Raw genomic sequence first — 26,842 nt, 5'->3', positions numbered from 1 at the left:
ATAACACTCCTACTCTGCCATCTTTGTAATTACCAAGGTTGAGAAGTCCCATGATCTGCCATCTGCAAACTAGGAAACCAAGAAAGCCAGAGATGTAATTCAGTTTGAGTCTGAAGGCTTGAGAATTGGAAGGTCAGTGGTATAAATCTCACTCTGAGTCAGAAGGCCAGAAAACTAGGAACACCTATATCAGAAAGATGGATGTCTCAGCTCAAGGAAAGTCTTTGTAGTATAGTTTAAAATTAGAAAGCATAATACCTCTGGCTTTGTTCTTACTCAAGATGGTTTTGGCCTTTAAGGACCATTTTTGTTTCCTTGAAAAATTCAGAATTACTTGTTCTAGTTCTGTGGGAAATGACATTTAAATTTTGATAGGTACTGCACTGAATCTGTAGATTTCTTTGGGCAGTATGGATGTTTTAACAATATTAATTCTTCCAATTTCTGAGCACAGAATATCTACCTAGTTATTTGTATCTTCTTAAATTTCTTTCCCTCACCTCTTATAAATTTCAGTGTAGAAATCTCTTATCTATTTGGTTAAATTTATTCCAAAGTATGTTATTTTTTTCGGATGCAATTCTATATAATTTTGTTTTCTTTTTTAAATTTTTCAATTATTTAGTTTTTTAAATATTTTTAATTCTGAAAGAGAGAGAAAAACAGAGTTTGAGCAGGGCAGGGGCAGATAGAGAGGAAGACACAAAATCTGAAGCAGACCCCAGGTTCTAAGCTGTCAGCAGAAAGCCTGATGCAGGGCTTGAACTTATGAACCATGAGTTCATGACCTGAGCCAAAATCAGATGCTTAACAGATTGAGCTACCCAGGCACCTCTATAATATTGTTTTCTTGATTAGTCTTTCTGATACTTCATTATAAGTACAGAGAAACACGACAGATTTCTGTATATTAATTCTGTATCTTGCAACTTTACTGAATTCATTTATTAGTTCTAATAGTGTTTTGGTGGAGTCTTTAGGATTTTCTATATGCAGTATGTGATCTGCAAATAGTGACAGTTACTTCTTCCTAATTGGGATGATTTTTGTTTTTCATGCTTAATTTCTATGGCTAGAACTTCCAATACTAGGTTTAATAAAAGTAGGGAGAATGGACATCATTATCTTTATCCTTACTGATTTTCTCTCTGGATAATCTATTCATTGACATAGTGGGGTGTTCCCTATTATTATTATTATTATATTGCTGTCAATTTGTCCCTTTAGGTCTGTTTATATTTGCTCTATATATTTTGGTGTTTCTGTATTAAATGCATATATATTTTTAAACATTATGCCTGTTTGCTTGATTCACCCTTTTATTATTATGTATATTTCCTCTTTGTCCTTCAATAGAACTTTTGTTTTAAAATCTTTGTCTGGTATAGGTACAGTTACAGCATCTTTCTTTGTTTTTCTATCTCTTCATTTTTTATATGTATGTTTTTACTTCTGAGAAGAGTCTCTTGTAGGCAGTATACAAATGTGTCTCTTTTCCCCCTATTCATTCACCCTATGTCTTTATTTGAGGAATTTAGTTCATTTACATTTATAGCAACTATTGATAAGTATGTACTTATTAAGTATGGATTCTAATCATAGCAACAGTACAAATAGGTTGGAGATGGGATTAAATTTAGTAATTCACAAAACTCCCATTGTCATGCTTCAACACAGCTCATGTTTTTCTGTGACTTGTTATCATTTCAAATATTAGGATACCCAAACTCTGCAAAACATGTTATAATTTTGAGAGTGACACAATATCTTATTTAATTTGCACTGCTAAAAGTAGTAATAACAGCGACTATAGGCCTCTCAGTCTACATCATACACTGAGAAAATTCTCTTCCTGGTATATACAATATGAGAATTCTTTTTTCTCAACTTAAAAATTTTTGTCTAATGTTTTACTTATTTTTGAGAGAGAGAGAGAGAAAGATGAGCAGGGGAGGGGCAGAGAGAGAGGGAGACACAGAATTTGAAGACAGGCTCCAGGCTCTGAGCTAGCTGTCAGCACAGAGCAGCCCCATGCAGGGCTCAAACCCATGAACCGTGAGATCATGATCTGAGTTGAAGCTGGATGCTTAACTGGCTGAGCCACTCAGGTGCCCCTCTCAACCATTTTTAGACAATTTAATTGTATGCACTTAAAATGTACAATGTGATCATTTGATATATATTGAAGAATGATTAACAAGATCAAGATTAATATTTCCATCGTGTAACATACATACTAATGGCAATTCTGGGTTTTTGTTGTTATTGTTGTTGGTTTTGATGAGAATGCTTAAGATCTACTCTTAACAACTTTAAGTATGCAATACCATATTATTGACTATAGTCCCCATTTGTATATCAGATCTTGAGAATATTTCTTCTAACTGAAATACTGGGCCTTTTGATGATAGCAACCTATTTCCCTCTTCCCCAAGCCCCTGTAAACTACAAATCTATTTCTGCAAAGTTGGGATTTTTGTATTTGTTTTTTATATTCCACATAAAAGTGATATCATACAGTGCTTTTCTCTTTCTGGTTTACTTCACTTAGCACAATGATCTCCAGATTCATCCATGTAGTCATAAATGAAAGGATTTCCCTTCATTTTTAATTGAAGGATGATATTTCATTGTATATATATTTATCACATTTTCTTTATCCATTTATCCACAGAAGAATATTTAGGTTGTTTCCATATCTTGGATATTCTGATTAATGCTGCAATGGACATGAATGTACAGTTTCTTGGGTGTGAAGTATTGATTCAATTTATTCAGATATATTACCAGAAATGGGATTGCTGGATCATAGCATAAAAATTAAATTTTTAATTTTTTGAGGTGCTTCCAAACTGTTTTCCATAATGGTTGTACTATTTGATATTCCCAACAGTGGTATATAAGGGTTCCCTTGTCTTCACATACTTGCCATCATTTGTTATCTCTTTTTATTTTTTTACCATAACTATCCTACCAGGCATGAGGTGACATCTCATCATGGTTTTTCATTTGCATTTCTCTGATGATTAGTGATGTTGAGCACGTCTTCATACTCCTACTGGACATCTGTACATCTCTTTGAGAAATATCTATTCAGATTCATTGCCCATTTTAAATTTTTTTGTTTTTTTACTATAGAGTTATATGAGCTCTTCATAATTTTGAATGTTAACCCTTAATCACATATATGGTTGATGAACATCTTCCCCCATTCTGTCGGTTGTCTTTTCACCTGATTGATTAACTTACTGTGAACAAAACTTTTAATACAGTCCCACTTGTTTTAGATTTTTGTTGCCTTCTATTTTGATGTCTCATCCAAGAAATCATTACTAAGACCAATATCAAGATTCTTTTCCCTAAGTTTTCTTCTGTGAGTTTTATGGTAAGGTCTCATGTTTAAGTCTTTGATCTATTTCAAGTTAATTTTTGTAAATAGTGTAATATAGGTTCTAGTTTCATGCTTTTGCAATGTGGATATTCAGTTTTATCAACACCATTTTTTAAAAAGACTATACTTTCCCCCACTGTGAGTTCTTGGCACCCTTGTCAAAAATTAGTTGACCATATTCACATGAGTTTATGTCAAGCTCTCTATTCTATTCAACTGCTCTATGTGCTTGCTTTCATACCAGTACTATACTGTTTTTATTCATATGGATTTATCATAAACTTGAAATCTGGCAGTATGATGCTTTCAGTTTTGTTCTTTCTCAGGATTTATTTGGTTTGGGTGGGTGGTCTTTGGTAATTATATATAAATTTTAGGATAATTTTTTCTATTTATATGGCAAATGTCATTGGAATATTGATTGGAATTGATCTGAATCTGGTAGATAACTTTGGGTAGTATAAACATTTACATAATATTAATTCCTCAAATACAAGAACATGGGATATCTTTCCACATGTTTGTGTCTTGCTTAGTCTCTTTCATCACTGTCTTACAGTTTTTAGTGTATAGGTCTTTCATCTCCTTGGTCAATGTTATTCCTAAGTATTTTTAATGCTATGATAAATGCCATTTCTTTCTTAATTTCTCTTTCAGATAGTTCATTTCATTGTTGCTGTATAAAAATACCACTCTTCTAATGTGATATATATATACACACACACAATAGAATATTACTCAGCATTCAAAAAGAATGAAATCCTGCCATTTGCAAGTACGTGGATGGAACTAGAGGGTATTATACTAAGCAAAATTAGTCAGTTACAGAAAGACAAATATCATGACTTCACTCATATGAGGACTTTAAGATACAAAACAGATGAACATAATGGAAGTGAAGTAAAAATAACATAGAAACAGGGAGGGAGACAAAATATAAGACACGCAGGGGTTTAAATATGGAGAACAAGCAGGGGTTACTGAAGGGTTTGTTGGAGGGTGGATGGGCTAAATAGGTAAGAGGCATTAAGGAATCTACTCCTTAAATCATTGTTGCACTATATGCTAACTAACCTGGATGTAAATTAAAAAAACAAATTAAATAATAATAAAAAATAAAAGACTCATTAAAGAAGGCTAATGAAAAATTAAAGACATAAGATAGCTAAAACAAGACAATAGGAGTTCTCTGTCTGAATCACTTTTCTACTCTGAAGAGACTATTAAATAGTTACCTTTTAAAATTAAAAAAAAAAAAGGGTGCCTGGGTGGCTCAGTTGGTTAAGCATCTGGCTTCGGCTCAGGTCATGATCTCCCTGGTGGGCTCAGAGCCTGGAGCCTGTTTCAGATTCTATGTCTCCCTCTCTCTCTCTGCCCTCCCCTGTTTGTGCTGTCTCTCTCTGTCTCTCAAAAATAAATAAAAAACATTAAAAAAATATTTAAAAAAAAAAATAAATAAAATAAAATAATCACCTTTCTATATATTGATTTTGCATCTTATAACATTACCAAAGTCATTTATTAGGTCTAACAGTCGTTTGGTGGAATCTTTAGGGTTTTCCATATGTAAGATCATATAATTTGCAAACAGATCATTTTACTTCTTGCTTTCCAAAATGGATGCCTTTGATTTCATTTTCATACTAATTGGTATCGTTATAACTTCCATCACTATGTTCAATAGAAGTGGTGAGAGTGTGCATCTGCTTCTTATTCTTGATCTTAGAGGAAAGGCTTTTAACGTTTCACCATTGAGTGTGATGTTAGCTGTGAATTCGTCCTATATAGCTTTTCTTATACTGAGGAACATTTCTTCTATATTCAATTCCTTGAGTGCTTTTTTTTTTATCATGCAAGAATGTTATATTTTGGCAAATGCTTTTTCTGAATCTATTGAGATGATCACATGATTTTTTTCATTCTATTAATATGGTGCATCAATGTCGATTGTTGTTGATTCATCTTTGTATCCTAGGCAGAAAACCCCACTTGATCATAACGAATGATCCTTTTATGGTGTTGTTGAATGTAGTTTGTGAATATTTCCTTGAGAAACATCTATATCCATCAGGGACTCAGGTCTGCATATTTCTTTGCTTGAAGTGTTTTTGCCTATCTCTATGTCCAGGTAATGCTGGCCTCCTAAAATGAGCTTAGAAATGTTACCTACTTTTCAATTTTTAAAAAGAGTTCAAAATGGATTTGGTTAATTTGTATTTAAATGTGTAATAGTGAAGCCCTCTGTTCCTAGGCTTTTCCTTGTTTCAGGATTTATGATTACTTCAGTCTTACTCATTGGTAATTCATTCAAATTTCTTTTTCTTTATGATTCATTCAGGTAGTTCCTTACTTTTAGTATGTCTCTATTTCTACTTTCTGATCAGTTGATATTTGGTTTATATATTTAGTTGCTCCTATGTTAGGTGCATAAATAAAAATGTAATCTCATCTTGATGAAATGACCCCTTTTATTATGTAATGACCTTCTTTGTCTCTTGTCACATTCTTTGGCTTAGGCCCATTTTATTTAAGGTAAGTATAGCCACTTCTTTTTTGGTCCCTGTTTCTATGAAATATCTTTTCCCATTGCTTCTATTTTAAGACATCTGTTTCCTGAAAACTGAAACAAATCTCTTATAGGAAGCATATACTGAAGTTTTGGTTGTTAGTTTTTACCATGCAGTCATGCATTGAGGAGTAGAACAAGTAAAATAAATAACAGGGAACACATTACAAAACACAAATTATAAAAAGATAGTAAAAGACTTCTATGAACAATTACACACCAATAAATGGGATAACCCAAGAGAAATGGATAAATTCGTATGAACATAAAACCTTCCAAGAATGAATCATGAAGAAATAGAAAATCTGATGAGACCAATTACTAGTAAGGAGATGACTTAGTAATATATTGCCAAAAAAGAAGAGTCCAATACCATATGGCTTCATTGGTAAGTTCTACCAAATATTTTAAGAAAAATTTATACTAATCCTTTTCAAACTCTTTCCAAAAAAATCAGGATAAAGGAACACTTCTAAACTCATTTTTACAATGCCAACATTACTCTGATATAAAAACCAGAAAAGGACATGACAAGAAAAGAACACCACATGCCAATATCTCTGATGAACCTAGGGGCAGAAATATTCAAAAAGACATTCACAAAATGCAACAGTACATTAAAAGATCATACACCATAACCAAGGGGAATTTAGTCCAAGAATATTCAACATATGGAAGTCAATAAATGTGATATACATTAACAAAACGAAGGCTAAAAACCATATGATCTTATCCATGGATGCATAAAAAGCATCTGACAAAATTCAATGTCCTTTCATCGTAAAAACTTGCCTACAAAATGACAATACAGGGAATATATACCAACATAATAAAAACTATAAATGATAAATCCAGTGCTAACAGCATATTTGTCAAAGAGAGCTGAAAAATTTGCCTCTAAGATCAAGAACAAGAAAAGGATGCACATTTTTGTCTACTTTTATTCAACTTAGTATTGGAAATTACTGCCACAGCAACTAGGCAAGAAAAAATATATATATTGGAAAAGAAGTAAAATTGTTACTGTTTGAAGATGATATGATCTTATATACAGAAAATCCTAGGGGTTCCTGGGTGGCTCAATTGGTTAAGCAGCCAATTTCGGCTCAGCTCTTGATCTCACCAGTGGTGAGTTGGAGCCCTGGGAGGGGCACTGTGCTGACAGCTCAGAGCTTGGAGCCTGCTTCAGATTCTGTGTCTCCCTCTTTCTCTGCCCCTCCCTGCTCATGCTCTGTCTCCACCTCTCAAAACTGAAACAGCATTAAGAAATTAAAATAAAAAAAGAAAATTCTAAAGATTCCAGCAACTAACTGTTAGAACTAATATAAAAATCCAGTAAAATTTGAGGATACAAACTCAATATACAAAAATCACGGCATTTCTATGTAATAAAATGAACACTGAAAAAGTATAAATAGCACTGCCATTTACAGTCACATCAAAAGGAATAGAATACTTAAGAATAAATTTAGCAAAGCAGGGTAAATATCTGTACACTGAAACTACAAAACTTTGATGAAATAAATTGAAGAACACAAAACATTATTGAGACAAACCCATATTTTTTAAATGTCTAGGGGTGCCTGGGTGGCTCAGTCAGTTAAGCGTCCGGCTTCAGCTCAGGTCATGATCTCACGGTTCATGGGTTTGAGCTCCGCGGCAGGCTCTATGCTGACAGCTCAGAGCCTGGAGCCTGCTTCGGATTCTGTGTCTTCCTCTCCCTCTCCCTCCCTCCCTCCCTCCCCTCCCCTCTCTCTCTCAAAAATAAATAAAAAAGCATTAAAAGAATTTTTTTTAAATGTCTATTGTGCCCAAAGTGATCCTCAGTCAATGCATCCCTATCAAAATTCCAATGGCATTTTTCACAGAAGTAGAAAAAACAATCCTAGTATTTTTATGGAACCACAAAAGAGCTAGACTAGCCATAGAAATCTTGAGAAAGAAGAATAGAGCTGGAGACATCACACTTCTTGAATTCAAACTACATTACAAGACTATATTAATCCAAAAAGTATTATATTGGTATTGAAGTTACACACTGATGAATGGAACAGAACAGAAAGCCAAGAAGTAAACCCATGCACATATTATCAATTAATTTTTGACAAAGTAGCCAAGAATTTACAATGGATATACAAAGGACAGTCTGCAATAAATGATGCTTAATAAATATTAAATACCCACAAATTAAAGAATGAAGCCAGGCCGCTATCTTACACTATAAACATTTAATTCAAAATATATTAAAGGTTTGGGTGTTAATAACTAAAACTATAAAATCATAGAAAAAATATAGGAGGTTGGTTATCTCCCTGACATTGGACTTAACTATGTTTTGTTTTTGATTTTACATCAAAAGAAAAGACAAAAGTATAAAACTTAAGCAAGTGGGACTGCCCCCCAAAAAACCTTCTGCACAGCTAAGTCCACAAAATGAAAAGGCAACCTACAGCATGGGTGAGAGTATTTCCACACCACATGTTACAGAAGATATTAGTATCCAAATGAAAAAAACCACACGCAATTCAATGACAAAATAACAAATAATACGGTTTTAAAAAGGTAAAATAACAGAAACAAACATTTTTCAAAAAAAGACATACAAATAACAAACGGGTACAAGAAAAGTTACTCAATATCATCAAAGAAATACAAATCAAATCCCAATGAAATATCACCCTTAGAATGCATATTATCAAAAAGGTAAGATACACGTGTTAGCAAAAATGGGGAAAAACAGAACACTTTTACACTTTTAGAAGGAATATAAATTTGTAGAGCCATTATGGAGAATAGTATTCAAGTTCCTCAAAAAATTAAAAATAGAACTACCATATGGTCTACCACTCCCACTTCTGGGCATATATACGAAGGAATTGAAATCCGTATCTCAAAAAGACATCTTTACACCCATGTTCACTCCAGCATAGTCACAATTGCCAAATACCAAACAACCCAAGTGTCTATCAATGGATAAAGCATATGTAGTATATGCATACAATGGAATGTTCTGTCATTGGAAAAAAGGATATCTTACCATCTGTGACAGCCTGGATTATTTCGAGTCAGAAGTGAAATAAGCCAGACAGTCAAATACTGTTTGGTTTCACTAATACACAGAATTTTTTAAAATGTCAAACTCACAGAAACAGAGAAGAGAAGGGAATAGAGAAAAAGATAATGTAGTTACCAGAGGGTGAAGGTGAAGCACTTGGGTTACCCAGGTGTGTGGGACACTGCCAGAGAGAATCAGTTCTCTCACAGCATCCATAGTACTGAGGAAGGAGCTCCAGGAAGAGAAGGAGGAGATCACAAGAGTGCCAGAAAGGATTTTCATAGCACATAAAAGGGATTTGATCCCCACTGGTGCATTTTCCACCTGAAAATCTATACATGCACTTCTGGAAAACCTCAACTGTGGACCATAGCACTGCTGGTATCTCACCCATACCTTCTCCCACTCTATAATTGGATTTCCTACATATGAACCCAAAGGCAGCCACGAAAGCAAGCTTTAGTGGTTGTTTAGGGTACATTGGCAAACCAGGGTATGTAGGTGGAAAGAAAACGCAAAATTGGCTGTGGTGCCACCATTGAAAAAACAAGAGAGAGCTGGCCTGCTATGCTGGAGGACTAAAAGACACACAAGCTTAAGAATTATGCCACAAGAGGGAGCAAGAAGCATGAAGCAGAAGTACTCCTACAAGGTCTGAGAAAGCCTCAAATCTCTAGCAGGGCTGACAAAAGTTATTTGTCCCCTGGTAATAGTAAAACTGGATGAGGAGACAGATACTTCTTATGCAAGGATAGCAATGCAAAACTTCAAGGGACATGAAATTCAAGAAAACAAGACATCACCACGTATCACAAAGTATCACAGTAATCATCCTTTAACTGAACCCAAAGACTTCAAGATCTATTATCTACCTGATAAAAAAATCAAAATCGTTGTTTTATGGAAATTCAATGACCTAAAAGAAGACATAAAAAGACAATTAACAAAATAATGAAACAACACACAAATGACAAATTTAACAGAGATAGAAATTTTTTAAAAATCTGAAGATGAAAAATTCAGTGAATGAAATGAAACATGCTTTGGAGAGCATCAGGATCAGAATAGACCAAACAAACAAAAAGAAGCCATGAGTTAAAAGATAAGAACATTGAAATTAACCAGTCAGAGAGCAACAACAACAACAACAAGAATGAAATGGAATGATGGAATCTAATGATCTAGAAGACTCCGTCTAAAGAACCAATAGGCAAACTGTGGATCCAGAGGATTCAAAAGGGCAAAGGAGGCAGAAATCTTATTTAAAGAAACAATGGTGGAGGGCCTCCCTAATCTGAGGGAAATTTGGACATTCAAATTCATGAAAATCACAGGACACCAAACAAAATAACTTAAAGAGAATTATCTCTGAGAAAAATTATAATAAAAGTTTCAAAAATCAAAGAAAAGTAATATTAAAAGCACCAAGAGAAAAGAATATTGTGACTTTAAGGGCACTCCAATGAGGCTATCAATTAAATTTCTCCTTGGAAACAGGCCAGGAGAAAGTGAAATAGTAAATTCAAAGTGCTGAAAGGAAAAGAAAAAAGCAAACCAAGAATACTCTATCTGGTAAATATCCTTCAGAAATGAAGGATAAATACTATCCCACACAAAAATAGTTGAGAGAATTCATTACCACTAGACCTGCCTTTCAGGAAATGCTGAAATGAGTGCCTCAGGCTGATAAAAACATTTTAATCAGTAACATGAAAACGTATCAACATATGGAATACAGTTGAATGACTATATTATATACCTGCAATTAAAATTATACTGTATGTTAACTAACTTGAATTTACATAAAAACTTTTAAAAAGTAAATATAAGTGGCTAATTATAAAGTTGTATATATACATATATTCAAATTCAGAATACCCTAATACTGTAATATGCTGATGTGTTAACCATTTAATTATAATAAAAAGGTTTAAAAAGTATTAAAAATAACCATATCTACTATAAGTTGCTAAAGAGTACACAATAGAAAAAGAATAAATTGTGACATCAAAAATATAAAAGGAGGTAAAAGGATAGAGTCCTTGAATGCAATTAAAGTTGTTATAAGCCTAAAATAGACTGTGGTATCTATAAGATATTTTATGTAAGCTTCCTAGTGTTCTAATACAAAAACCAATGTTATATTCACAAAAACTGAAGAGAAGGGAATCAAAGCATGCCTCTACAAATATAGTCAATTCACAAAGGAAAGCCAAAGAAAAGAAGAACAAAGAAAAAAGAACAGAAACAAAACATGATGAAATTAGTAAGTCCTTATCAATAATTACTCTAAGTGTTAATAAATTATCCAATCAAAAGGCATGAAGTTGCTGGAGAAATAATAAAACAAGACCCAACACTGCTGCCTACAAGAGAATCACTTCATTTTTAAAAACATACATAGGCTTTAAGGGTAAAGATGGAAAAAATATGCCATCAAGTAGAAACTAAAAAAGGGCATGGGTATCTATAGTCACATCAGAAAAAATAGACATAAGCCATAATGGTAACGAAAGACAAAGAGGTCATTATATAAAGATGCAGAGGACAATCAAGAATATATAACAATTATAAATGTACACACACGCAAAATCAGAGCACTTAATATATTTAAGCAAATACTAAGTACTGAGGGAAGAAATTGACAACATAATGATGGGGACTACAATATCCTACTTTCAACAATGGAGAAATCATCCAGACACAACATCATTTAGGAAATGTTGAAATTCAGTCGTATTTCAGAACAAATGGACCTAACAGACATATAAAACATTTCATCCAAAAGCAGAAAAATACACGTTTATCAAGCACACACACACAGAACATTCTCCAGGGCAGATCATATCATACGTCATGCAAATAGTCTTAGCAGATTTAAGACATTGAAATCATACCATATACCTTTTCCAACAACAATGGTGTGATACTAGAAATCAATGAGGAGGAAAATTGGAAAATTCATGTATAAGAGGAAATTCAACCACAGACTTCCCAACAACCATGCATCAAAGAAGAAATCAAAAGGGAAAAATAATATCTTTAAATAAATGAAAACATAAACACAACAAATCAAATTCTAAAGTAGTGCTCAGAGCGATGTTGACACGTGGGAAGCAGCAGCGCGGAGCCAGGAAGGAGAGTGTGATCCAGCAAAGCTCTCGGGCCCTTACAACCCTTGCGGCTGATCCAGTTCCTCAGAGGTTAAATCACTTGAGTTAAGATGTTATTGCACAAATTCCTTCAAACTTCTTGAGTTGAAATGTTATTGTACAAACGTCCTTCATGCTTTGGCACTCTTATCATAACAATAAGAAGAGGGTGTCCCAGGAATATGGCACAACAATAACCATGAAAACAGAAGTTTTGTCTAGAAAAAACCTTCTCACAACCGTGGCGGTCTGTATAAAACTACTTGCCTGTGAGAAATAAGGCAGCAATCTGGGCATCACTCATGTCCCTCCCGGCCCCATCCTTTAGCTCTCTCTTCTTTTCCTCATTCCCTTACCCTCGTGTCCTTGCTTCTGAGCACCCGCGCGTGCACTACATTGATAGCAATAAATACTCATAGTAAGATTTATTTAAGAGATTAAACTTCCAGTGAAAATGGCAGAAAGGGAGGACACTAAACTTACCTTATCCCATGGATACAACTAGGCAACACTCACATCAGTACAAACAACCCAGAAAACTACCCAAAGACTGGACAAACTCCACAACTAAATATTCAGAAGAAGCCATATCCAAGTGGGTAGGAAGGATGAGGACAAGGTGGGAACCTAGGGTGTCTGGCTGCTGGAGGGAGGGAGCTGTGGGTGTAGAAAGGGGGTGAGAAAGAAACTATCACACTGAGGAGACTAGAATGGGAAGAAGAATCCTCATAACATTTGGCTTTGAAAATCAGAGGGTCTGAATGTCATGAGTGCTTACACTAGTGAGACTTAAGGGCCTGGAATTTAAAAAATAAGCAGGTGGGGCTCTGGGAGAGCCTGGAGGGCTATAGGAAGCTAAGTGCTCACCTTTAAATAAATAATGCAGCAAATAGCCCATGGCGATACGGCTTGGCATCAGCAGTTTGCAAGGTGTATGAGCTTATAGGAGAATTAGTTACTGATCTCAGAATTTGCTCAGGGACTTCACCAGAAACAAAGGAGCTGGCAGATGTCAGTTCCCTCATCTCCCACCTGAGCACAATGGGCATTCACTACCTAATTTGCTTACACCAAGCTCCAACCCCTCCAAACAAATCTGCCTGGGGCTGCAGATGCCCTCTCCCAGAAGACCCACATAACCCTTGCCAACACTGAATCTCCTGACTTTCCACAGAGGACCCACACACCCCTTCCTACATGCTTAGTGGAGCTACACTCACTAGACCAGTCTCCACTGCAACAATGCACACCCCCTGTAGAGGAGGACCCAAGCACACAGCTTGTAGCACTGTACACCCATTAGTGCACTCTGTAGAGCAGCCCTCGTTAGCCCCAGTCTCCACAGCAGCTTGCATCCCCTTTGGAGGACTGGGGTGTCCAGCTTACAGCACTGTTCCCCCACCCATGCCCATGTTGTGGAGTGACACCTGCTGACCCAGTGTCTAAAGTGGCTGCAAGTCTCCTTTGGAAGAGAACCAGCACCATCTAGTTAAAAACACACATCCTGTTCACTACTTTCAATAACAAGACATAGCTGACAAAAAAGACAGAAATGGATACAGAGAGGCAAAATGAGAGAGAGAGGAATATATCACAAATGAAAGAACAGGACAAAACCACAGCAAAAGAACTATGCAAAACAGATATAAGTCACATGCTTCATAGAAGATTTAAAATAATGATTGTATAGATACTCACCGGACTTGAGAAAAGAGTGGAGGATATCAGTGAGACCCCTAACACAGAGATTGAAAGAACCCATCAGGGATGAAGAACACAATAAATGAAACTAAGAATACACCTAATGGAATAAAAAGCAGACTGGAAGAAACAGAAGAAGGAATGAATGAAACAGAAGACAAAGTAATGGAAAGTATTCAAGCTGAACAAATGAAAGAAAAAAGAATTATGCAAAGTAAAAATAGACTTAGGAAACTCAGTACTACATCAAGCATAACAGTCATAGCCTAGGAATCTCAGAAGAAGAGAGAGAAAAGGAGGCAGAGAATTTATTTGGGGAAATCATAGCTGAAAATTTCCCTAATCTGGGGAAGGAAACAGACATCTAGATCCAGGAGGCACAGAGAAGTCCCATCAAAATCAACAAAAGCAGGCCAACTTCAAGACATTGTAATTAAATTAGCAAAATATCAGGATAAAGAAAAAAATCCTAAAAACAGCAAGACAAAAGAAGTCCGTAACTTACAAAGGGAAACCCATAAGACTAGCAAGAGATTTTTGAATGGAAACTTGACAAGGCAGAAGGGAGTGGCATGATATATTCAGTGTGCTGAAAGGGCAAAATATGTAGCCAAGAATACTCTATTCAGCAAGACTATTATTCAGAATAGAAGGAGAGATAAAAGTTTCTAAGAGAAACAAAAACTAAAGGAGTTCATGACCACTAAAGTAGCCAATTAAGAAATATTAAAGAGGACTCCTTGAGTGGAAAGGAAAGACCATAAGTAAAAGTATGAAAAGTAGAAAACACAAAATATGCAAAAAGAAGCTTTCTGTAAAAGTCAGTCGAGGAATTAACTAAATAAAATAATGTAAAATATGACTCCATATACCTAAAACATTGGTGGGAGAGGAGTAAAGAATGAGTTCAAACTTCAGCTTAATATAGGCTGCTACATATAGAAGATGTTCTATACAAACCTAATGGTAACCACAAATAAAAAACCACTAATGGTTGTTTCTGATCCCTGAGGCACATGGATTCAGCACTGCAACCCAATAGGAAAATGTGGCCTTTGACTAAAAAAGAGACCTGCATAATGTTTGAGATGATAGCAAGATGCACCAGGGGAAATCTTAGCTCCTAATCAGCAAGCCAAATGGCACCTAATCTTTGAAGCTACACAATTACAGGGTGTATTGCATGAGTGAGAGAATCCTGACAACATCTCTGGGGACAAGCTGGTGTCACTGAGGATCTGTTTCAGAAGATTCACTAAGACTCACCAGAGCCAATTGCACATCACAGCTCTGGATTACCTCGCACCCTATGCCAGGTATAAAGTGTGGACAAAGCCTGGAGTAGAGCAGTCCTCCCTATATGCGAACCACGTGTTGAAATCTGGACTGGGTCAAACCACTGAAATTACTTGTCAGTACCAGGGAGTGGTGGTATTCTCCGTGGCAGACGTCCCTTTGGATTTTGGGGTGGCAGAATAGTCCACACAAGACTGCAGGAAAGTAGACCCCTTGGTGATTCTAGGATTTCATTAAGAAGACATTGGGAAATATGTGTGGCATATAGAGACACAGACTTAAAACAAAATCATTGTAAGGATATATGGTATATGGAAGGGCCTTGCTTTGTTTCCTGCGTCCGTGTCAGGTCTAGCATAATGTTGAATTCTGTCAACACTGTGAATTCTCCAAGGATTTCTTAGTTTAATATTCTATTACAGACAAATGCAGGCTGGCTTCTTATGCAGAAATGGTTCAAAAATGATATTTGTGCTTATGACTAAATAGAATACTGCATTTTAGATTTGAATCAAAGGGCTTTCTGTCTTGAGTAAGAGGTTCTAAATCTTTGGAACTGAGGACAAGAATAGCTTATTGTTATTTGTGATAACACTGTTTTCCAAACTCGTGATAAGAACACAATAGATTTTCTTAATTACTTATTAAGATGATGAAAGTTAGATATTGCCATATCAAAATGGTAGGTCATGTATGGGATTTTACAAATGAAATTTGGATGAAATAATAACAGCAATTTGTTGTTAATTTTCTATACAGTAGGTACTGTGTGGTGTGGAAGAAAAACTTGGATTCAACCCAAGTCCTAACACCTACCAGCTGTATGGCCTTAGAGGAGTCATTAAACTGTAATAAGCTTAGTTTCCTTTCTCTGTTTTAAAAAACATCTTTAGCCATCTACCTAAGAATGTTTTTCAGAATTATAAGTCACATTTTCACAGAACTTAGCACAGTGTATGGCAAATGATAGGTGTTAAATAAATGGTCAGAATTCTTTTTATATTGTATATACGAGGCATATCAATTACTAAGAGTAGGATCTTATAAGTCTAGTTTAGATTATATACCTTGGTTACCAATCTTTCTTTTATTTAGATGGTATGCTACCAGGCTAACATGATTTTCATCACCATGGTTTCTTAAAATGTGATTTCCCTTATGAATCTTTACTTATCTGACTAGACTAGACAGAAAGCACTAATCAGGGACCCTGAAATAATTCAGCTCCTCCATCCTTCCCCATGCCTGCCAAAATTATTTTTAGAATTACAAAAAATGTTTTGTTTCATTTTTAATTCCAGGGTACCTGGGTGGCTCAGTCAGTTGAACTCTCGATTTCAGCTCAGGTCATGATCATGTGTTTTTGTGAAATCGAGCCCCACATTGGGCTCCCTGCAGACAGCACTGGAGGCTGCTGTGGATTCTATCTCTTCCTCTTTCCTTGCTCCTTCCCCACTCACTCTATCTCTCTCAAAATAAATCTAAAAACTTTAAAAAGAAAAAAATCTACTAAGTTTATAAAAACTGCCTGTACTATAAAAAAAAAGTCTTTAATGAATATACTGCTTATTTTAAATTAAAAGAAAACACTAAGAGATATGCAAAGAATAAAGAGAAAGGAATCTAAATATATCACTAAAGTAAACCAGCAAACCATGAAAGAAAGAGACGATCACAGAAAAACTATATAAACAACCACAAAATAAGGAACAAAATGGCAATAAATACAAATATATCAATAATGATGTTGAATGTAAATGCACTAAATGCCCCAATCCAAAGACCCAGAGTGACAGAATGGATAAAAATAAACAAGACCAATCTATATGCTGCTTACAAGAGACTGATTTTAGACCCAAAGATACTTGCAGATTGAAAGTGAAGAGACAGGAAAAAAAAATCTATCATGCAAATGAATGTCAGAAGAAAGTTTGAGTTGCAGTATTTGTTTTAAATAGAATTTAAAACAAAGATTACAACAAGAGACAAAGAAGGACACTATATAATCATAAAGGAGACAATCTGACAAGAAGACATAATAATTGTTAATATTTATGTATCCAACATGGAAGCACCAAAATATATAAAACAATAACAAACATAAAGGACCAAATCAATAATAATACAATAATAGAAGGGGATTTTAAGCCTCCACTTACATCAAAGGACAGATGATCTAAACATAAAATCAAAAGGGAAACAATGGCTTTGAATGACACACTGAGCAAATGGACTTAACAGATAGCAGCATAATCTACAATAGCAAAACTATGGAAACAGCACAAGTGTCCATCACCTGATGAATGAATAAAGAAAATGTAGGATACACACACACACACACACACACACACACACACACACACACACACACTGGAATATTACTCAGCCATAAAAAAGAATGAGATCTTGTTCTTTGCGATGACATGGATGGAGGTAGAGAGGCTTGTGTTTTTTTTTTTTTAGTATTTATATTTGAGAGAGAGAGACAGAATCCAAAAAAGCCTCCAGGCTCTGAAATGTCAGCACAGGGCCTGACATGGGCTCGAACTCACAAGCTGTGAAATCATGACCTGAGCTAAAGTCAGAGGCTTAACTGACTGAGCCACCCAGGTTCCCCAAGAGAGTATTATGCTAAGCAGCATAAGTCAGTCAGAAAAAGACAAATACCATATGATTTCACTCGCATGTGGAATTTAAGAAACAAAATAAATAAGCAAGGGGGGAGAGAGAGAGAGAGAGAGAGAGAGGAAAACCAAGAAACAGATTCTTAACTATAATGAACAAACTGATAGTTACCAGAAGGTAGGTGGGTGGGGTGGGTGGGTGAAATAGGGATTAAGGAGGACACTTGTGATGAGCACTGGGTGATGTATGGAAGTGCTGAATCCCTATATTGTACACGTGAACCTAATATTACACTGTGTGTTAACTAATTTCAATTTAAATAAAAAAATTTTAATCACAAGGAAAATGCACTTATGGTACTATACTGTATTTATTGAAAGAAAAACTCATATAAGTGGACTCATGAAGTTCAAACCTGTGTTGTTCAAGGGTCAATGGTTTAAGAAACTAGAAAGAGAGCAAATAAACTAATTTTACACCTCAAAGAACTAGAAGGGAAAAACAAATTAAGCCCAAACATAGCTGAAGTAAGAAATAATAAAGGTAAGAATGAAAAAAGACAAAATAGAGCCCAAAAAATGATATAAAAGATCAACATGAGTTTTTTTCCCAAAAGATAAACAAAATTGGCAAACCTTTAGCAAAACTAAGAAAAAAGATTTAAAAAAAGCAGAATGAAAGAGGAGAAACTACAACTTACAGGACAGAAATTCATAGGATCATGGGACTACTATGAACAAACATAAGCCAAGAAATTAGATAACTAGAAGAAATGATAAGTTCCTAGAACTATACAACCTACCTGGACTGAACAATGAAGAGACAGAAAGTCTGAAAGACCAATAGCAAGTAAGGATATTAAAATGTAACAAAAACGCCCCAAGATAGAAAACTCCAGAACCAAATGATTTAATTGGTGAATTATACAAAACATTTAAAGAAAAACTAATGCGAATCATTCTCAAATTCTTCCAAAAATTTGAGGAGGAAGGACTACTTCCAAACACATTGTATAAGTCTAGAAGTACTTGATTCCAAATGCTGGATATGGACAATACAAGAAAAGAAAACTATAGGATTATACACTATGACGAAGCACAATTTAACCTTGGGATACAGGGATATTTCATCATACAAAAGTCAACAACTGAGATATATCACAATTCATTTAATAGAATTAAAAATAAAAATCATATTATTACCTTAATAGATGTAGAAAAAGCATTTGGCAAAATATAACATTCTTCATGATAAAACCCTCAACAGCTTAGGTATAGAAGGTACATAAGTCAACAAAAGAAAGGTCATATATGACAAACACATAGCTAATATTATATTCAGTGAAGAAAAATGTAAAGTTTTCCCTCTAAGATCAATTTCAAGACAAGTGTACCCACTGTCACCACCCCTATTCAATATAGTGCTAGAAGTTCTAGCTGAAACAATCAGGCAAGACAAAGAAATAAAAGGCATCCAAATAGGAAGAAAGAATTAAACATTTTATTATTTGCAGATGGTTTTGCAGATGATTGCAAGATTTTGCACAACTGACTCTTGAACAACATGGGATTGAACTGCATGGGTCTACTTATATTCAGACTCTTTGAGAAATGCAGTACAGTACTGTAATGTAGTTTCTCTTCCTTATGATTTTCTTAACATTTTCTTTTCTCTAGCTTGCTTTATTGTTAAGAATGCAGTATATAATATATATAATATATAAAATATGTGTTAATGGTTATGTTATTATTAGTAAGGCTTCTGGTCAACAGTGGGCTATTAACTAGTTAGGTTTGGGGGACATTAAAAGTCACACACATATTTTTGACTGCACAGGGGATTAGCACCCTACCTCTGCATTATTCAGGTGTCAGTGGTCTATTGAAAATCCCCAAAACTAAACACTGTAGAATATGAGCAGTGAATTTAGTAAGGCTGCAGGATATAAAATCAATACACAGTTCCTCAAAAAGCTAAAATTAGAATTATCATATGATCCAGATATTACACTCCTACCCAAAATAATTGAAACCAGAGACTTAAATAGCTACTGTACACCATGTTCACTGCAGCATTATTCACAGCCAATAGCCAAAAGATGGAAACAACCCAATTGTTCGTCAGCAGGTACATGGATAAATAAAATGTGATATATCCATGCAATGAAATATTATTTAGCCATTAAAAAAAGGAATGAAATTCTGACACATGCTACAAAATGAAGTTTGAAAACATTATGCTAAGTGAAATAGGCCAGACACACAAGGACAAATACTATATGATTCCACTCACATGAAATATAATAAGCACATTCATAGAGATAGAAAGAAAATTAGAGGTGACTTGGGGCTCAGTAGAGGCAGGAATGGGATTTATTGGTTAATGAGTTTCTTTTGGCAGTGATGAAAAGTTGTATAAATCGATGTAGTGATGTTACATAACATCATGAATGTCATTAATGCCACTGAACTGTACCCTTAATGATGATTAAAGTGGCAAACTTTATGTTGTGTATATTTTAGTACAATAAAAAATTAGTAGATTGATTAAATTCAGGCCAACTGCTGGTTAAAATTTGTAATAAAATTATTATTTTATTATTGAAAAGAGAAAACATCATGATCATAACAATATTTATCTCAGGTAACCTGGTAACATATGTGAAACAGTAGAGATACTCTCATCTCAAAGCATTCTAGAAGAGTCACTCTCCTGCCTGCCACATCACAACCATTTAATTTTGTTCTGAAAGTTCAAGCCAATGCAGTAAGATATGGGTCAATTATTAAAGTTATATATGTTGGTTAGGAAGAACAAATTTATCATTATTTTAAAATATATAAACATACTATATAAAACACCTAAAGAATATAGCTAAAATATTAATTATTTATACCACAAGTCATCTTTTTCTCTATCCCCTGATGAGTTTTTAACATATTTTATGTTAAAAATTCATAATGCCAAATGCTGTTATTTGGTTGAGGCAAAACTATCACTTCTCTTTTACATAGATCTTAGTTGAAATGAATTATTTGGGTAATATAATGTTAACCCACCACAATAATTTTTACATATTGGTCAATATATTTAGATATATAGTGACAACTGTCCAAGGAGATATTTCTATATTCAATAATGTCTTTCTTCCACTTACTTATAATTATACCATGGAATACACGATCAGAAAATCATAAAACAGAAAATCTTTTTACCTTGAAATTCTCTTGCTTCTTGGTAACTTTGTTTCTCAGTCTTACTTTGTAATTTCTCTTCTGTAACAGTAGCCTTAATAATAAAAATTATAATGAGTAAATTCAAATTATATATCTTGGAACTCTGATTACCTTTTTCCAGAGCAAGATTTCTTTTTACTCATATTTACAGTGTTATTGCAGTAGTGTTTTACTTTTATATCCTGAATGTATCAAATAAAAAACGTGAGAAGATTAATGGACCTGAACGGTATTTGGGAACACTCTTGTGGAGGGAACCCAAACTATGTTGTGATTCTCCTCACAAATAATTCTACATAAACCATGTTAATAATGATCATAATTCTAATTTAGTCTGATTCAATCTCTAGACTAACTCAAATGGTTTATAAAATTATTTTTAAGGTCACTCTAATAATTTCTATGATAAAAATATACTGTAGATATATATCAAATATATAGTCTTTTTATCATGTCCACCCAGCATTTTTGCTCCAAGATTTTCCTAATCAAATACTGTTTTAACAAAAGCAAGTCTGATAATTTTCTAGGGCTTGTTTAAGGTATATAAAATCATTTCAAAACAACTATGCTTTCACAATTACCTTATTGTATAAAAATATTTTTTTCAAAAAACATATTTTTCCTAGATGAACCCAAAATGAAAATATCCCTGTCTCAGTTAGGAATTGTGTATCTTTTATCATTTTAACTCTAATCTAAGCCACAACTTCGTTGATACACCTTAGAATTTTGCTAAAATATTAAAATTCTCAAATATTAAACATCCTAAATTTAAACAGTTGTGTTAAAAGGCATACTCTTCATTCCCTTTAAATAAGAACATATGAGTTTTAATTAACATTTACTTAAAATATTAAAGGAGTCTAGCAATTCAAAGTAAACAGCTTTCAAATTATTGTACTATATCTTACCTTTGAGATGTCACTACCCAGTGGCTTTCTTTTAGTAACATGGGGTAAAATGAATGATGCTGTCACTGTTTCCTTCCCTTGAAGCGATGATGTGTTTACAGACAGTAAATCTTCTATCTCTTTGTTTGACAATAATCTTGTTAATGACACATCTTGGGTCTTTAATGGAGTTATATGGGATAGGTCTTTGTCAGCTGAATCTTTATTTGAATTCCTTAAAAAATCTGAATTCTTTAAAAAGTCTTGAGAGTTTAGGATCTGTGAAAGATCTGAAATAGCAGAGCTAGCTGTTTTCTTCTCTGAGCTTTAGAATTACAAAACATCTGGTATTAGATTATGTGAAGAACATTTTTCATTTGCATTTGAGGGATCATTTTCATAATCTATATGAATATTAAATAGCAGTCATAATTATTAATTAATTAATGGTAATGCAAAAGTTGTTGGTAAATAGCCAGTTGAAGATAATATATATACTGGATTTAACACAGAATTAAGTAACATTTAAAATATTTAACATAAGAGCTATTCAAGATCATAACAAGCCACAGAACAAAAAATATTTGGTCAAAGCAGAGTACAAGACATTTTGGAGGATGCCCTTTAGAACATTTATTGCAAAGTTGTTTTTCCACAATTTCATTTCAGAATGAAATTAAAAATAAAATTTCTCTATAGCAGTTTTAATATTAAAATATCACTGTCTTCCATAGGAGTCAATTTCCAAGCTCTGAGTTAGATTTCTTCAAGGTAGTAAGTATTTATTTTTCACCATTTGGCAGGATCAGCTTATTAAGGTTCCAGAACTAAGGTAACCATTTGTCTGCACAGACTCAGCTTATGCATGCCCCCAGCTTTCCAGTTTAGATGATAATTTAAATGGTCAAACTACCTATGTCTTTTAGAATTTAACATAGCTTTTCTAGCCCTATCAAATGCAACAGTGTTTGATGGTGCTTCATTTTATACAGCTATTACTCCAGTTAATATGATTTGCCTAAGGTTCATTGCAATGTCTAAAATAATTTGAATTTTAGTCACACAGATGCAAAACTGTACAATATTAACTATTGCTGCCCATCTTAATCTGTTACTTTAGGATGCGTTTCAAACCCAGAGTCTGGATTATCAAAAAGACGGATATTGAGGACAATTCTGAGACCAACATATGACAAACAGATTTTTGTATTATAAAATAAATTCCAATATTAAAGTAACAAGAATAGGTGGCTGCCTGTCCTAAATTAAGGGTTATATCTCAACCTCAAAAATGATTTAATATTTTTGTTAGGTATTTGAATTCTAAATGACTGGTTATAAAATAGTCTAACACTCTTCTGGAAACCATTTTTGAAGTTATATCCTATAGGACTGTTGTCTTAGGCCACTGAGGCATAACAATTGTTCAAGTACATGATAAAATGTATGCTTTTTTACAAAAATACTGAAGCTATACACAAATCACCACTCCTGACACTAATATTGCCACATAGCTATAAGCAGAAAGCAAAATACTTTTAAAGATTTTGAAATGTTTATTAGGGGAATCATTAATTACTCGATTCTCCACAGATAAATGATCCTATTATAAAAATAGAGACAGCCTGTGGCAATCTCAAGAACAAGCCCTTAACTACAATACAAAGAATACCAAGTATATTTATAACCATACTCCCTCATGCAAGCATTTCCCACTTGTATTGGCTCCCACAACTATAAGTAACTATTGAATAACACCATAATAATTCTGAGGGGAAACAAGAATGAAAAATACTAGAAAGGTATGTAAGCAGTACTAAGTTCAAGCTCCCATCAGCCAAACAGATAGCTCTAAGCAGTGGAGACAGGCATACCTTCAAGCCCTGATGTTTGCATGATAAAAGAAAAGGAAAGGAAAAGGAAGAAAAGAAGGAGGAAGAGGGAAAGAAAGGAGGAAGAGGATAGACAGTCTATGGAAGGGAGCCTATATTCACATAGAATATAAGAATGATTTGCCCTATCCCCATTCTTTGGTAAATTATCAAAAACAACCTAAATATATTTATAAGTCCTGGTAAATTTGCATAATTTGTTGTCTACTTTTGATTAAGATTCTTTCTGGTCATCACTCCGTGTTAAAGTACTACAATATAATAGTATACATATGAGCATGTATTTCAACAGCTCTGATATAAGCATATTGACAGTATTCTACATGACAGTCTTCAACATTACTGAAGTAACATAAAGAATAAATCTCTTGGGGCACCTGGGTGGGTCAATCAGTTGAACATCTGACTCTCGATTTTGGCTTAGGTCATGATCACATGATTTGTGAGATTGAGCCCCACATCTAGCTCTGCACTGAAGTCATGGAGCCGGCTTCAGATTCCCTCCCTCTCTCTCTTTGCCCCTCCCCTGCTCTCTCTCTCTCAAAATAAATAAACATTAAAAAAAAAAAAGAATGAATGTCCTCTTGCTTGCTAAAGCATTTGTTAATTCTGAAGATCTGAGCATTGCATCCTTTTCTAACCAACCAAAAGAGAGGTATAAAATCACAATCTGTTAGGCATATCATCATAGACACTCTATTAACACATCACACATTGTCCTGCAGGCAAAATTAAAGATTTCTATTGAATTACTGCCCAAGTAAGTTGTTTTGTCTGTTTCTGTTCCAAGACCTTCTTTTTTTCAGCTTTCCTTATTAACTCCATCCATTTTCTAAACTGTCAACACAATCCCCAAAGCATTTCTCTCCTCCCTTAGGAAAAAAAATTCTCTTGTAAGTATTCATCTATACACTGAACTTTTAATTATCAATGGAAATATAGAGGAGGATGGATTTGGTATTCTTATCTGCAATAACAGAAGATGTGGAATACATTCCTATATACAAGGAAAACAAAAGATCTAGGATTCAAATTGTGTAGTATAATCTTAAATGATTCAAAAATTAACATTATAGGAAACATTCAATATAGCAAGTATAAAATTAACATTCAAAAATTACCAAATTTTCATAATTTTAAAAATTATAATTATTAATGGTCAAATTCTTCATAGTAATTAGTTTCAGGCTCTTCAACTATATAGGAACTCAAAAAATTAGAAAAGATTCAGTAAAAACAAATGACTAAAAACCCAGGAAATGAAATGTTAAAATACTAGGCAGGTGGACTACTTAGAAATAGTTTGTAAATATGTAAATATACCTTACACTGAAAACATTGACTAGCTACAAATAACAGCTATTGTTCATACTGAAATAATTAAAAATAGGACTTAAGCTATAAAATAAGGAAATAATATTAAACAAAAAAGGAAACTATTCTAACACTAAAAAAAACAAATGGTTGGCTAAGGAGGATGATTAGACATATTTTCTCTTGCATGGCCCTGGTGGATATTTCCCTTTCCCTAGTTGATAACTTGGCAGAGATCTGCAAAATCTTTGACTGATACCTGCAATATTAGACTGTGAACTCCCTCCAGGAGCTCTTTCATTGACAGGTCTTCTTCCCTTTCCTCAGGGAGTTTCATAGTTACAGAATCATCTATTTTTCAATGCACCCCTCCCAACTTCTCTATAAATATATAAATTAGTATGTGAAAGGGATCTTTCCCCTAGAGTACTCTCCATTATCCATCAAGTTATCCCTAGACCAAACATTCCTTGTGCAAAGTCAGAGTTTGGAATATTTCATGTGTTCTGCTTCTACTCTGGTTGTAAGTTTTTTCTTTTTTTGATAAATACTATTTATTGTAAAAACATACATTGTATACTTAGTTGTATATGACTTACCTGGATATTATAGCTTTTGAAAACAGAAATAGTTTGATTGGGTTACCACTGAGGTGGGAAATAAATCAACTGGAAAACTTATGTCAGACAAACTCTTGAGTTAGATTGGCCAGTATCTCACTGGCCATATTACATATAGTCACAAAAACCCCAGAGAGGCAGATTTTGTAGCCAAACTAGAGCTACTACCTGGCTAGAGCCCAGGTAGCCACAGAGATATGGGACACCATAACCTCTAAGTTGGTAGGACAGCCACATAGTCCATAGACCACTGAAGCCTAGAAATGGGAAGATTTCTTTGAAATCTTGGAGCAGGTTTGCTATTAAAGAAGAATCTGAAGCAATAAGCTTATAAGTAGGTGGCTACAGCACCTTATTTACTAAGGGAAAGTCAAAAAGGCTAGGTCAGCAAAGCCAATACTGAAAGTTAACCAGGCCCAACTAAAGTCTGAAAGTGATTTAAGAAAATTGGATGGATAAGCTATTATGATATAAAATTTGGAATGATCTTAACAGTTACACAGTACAAACTGAGACAGTGCCCTGACCTTTCTGGCTTTTCAGAGAGTGAAACCTCAAGCATTCCTAAACTGGCTATATACTGAATCTTACATGGTGTGTAGAAAAGAATTAACATAGCAGGGCTGAGACTTTTATCCTTAAATAGGCCTCTTTACAAGATTGGCCCATGGCTGGCATCTAGGAAGTTGCCGGGGTTCCCGCTGTCTCCAGTACTGACAAGAGTGGCTCCCTGTGCCAAAACTGTGTAAAACAATGTGCTTTATCCTGAACACCTGTTTTCCTTCTGGGAGTATGGATTTTTGGTACATAGTAGGAGGGTATCTCTATGACTAGCTACCAGTAATAAAACCTGGGTACTGAGTCTCTAATGAGCTTACCTGGTAGACAACATTTCATGTGTCACAATTGTTGCTGGAATAATTAAGCATGCTCTCCCTACGTGACTCCACTAAGAGAGGACTTTTGGATGCTTATACCTGGGGTGTCTCCCAAACTTTGCCCTATATACCTTATATATGTATATATATAGAAATTATATGTATAATATATATTATATACAAGTAAATTGTATACATATATATAATTTATTGTCAAGTTAGC

The 26,842-nt window shown here is 34.3% G+C and overlaps 1 protein-coding gene and 1 pseudogene across 4 annotated transcripts in view; one reads left to right on the top strand and one right to left on the bottom strand.

Annotated features, from left to right (window-relative positions):
* Positions 1–22,297, bottom strand: part of LOC115304275 (coiled-coil domain-containing protein 7-like) — a 200,917-nt gene extending 178,620 nt beyond the window's left edge. For all 4 annotated transcript variants that reach the window (XM_029954403.1, XM_029954405.1, XM_029954406.1 and 1 more), the window contains exons 1-2: positions 21,937–22,297; positions 21,002–21,074 (exon numbers count right to left, since the gene is read on the bottom strand). The gene's annotated coding sequence lies outside the window, so the exon portion shown is untranslated. The remainder of the gene's footprint in view (positions 1–21,001; positions 21,075–21,936) is intronic.
* On the top strand, positions 14,912–15,443 carry LOC115304276 (annotated as a pseudogene).
* Positions 22,298–26,842: the final 4,545 nt, after the last annotated feature.

Source organism: Suricata suricatta, chromosome 10 (assembly GCF_006229205.1).
Source record: "Suricata suricatta isolate VVHF042 chromosome 10, meerkat_22Aug2017_6uvM2_HiC, whole genome shotgun sequence".
NCBI lineage: Eukaryota > Metazoa > Chordata > Mammalia > Carnivora > Herpestidae > Suricata > Suricata suricatta.
Note: the sequence above shows the minus strand (reverse complement) of the source record. Positions and strands in the feature narration are given on the sequence as shown.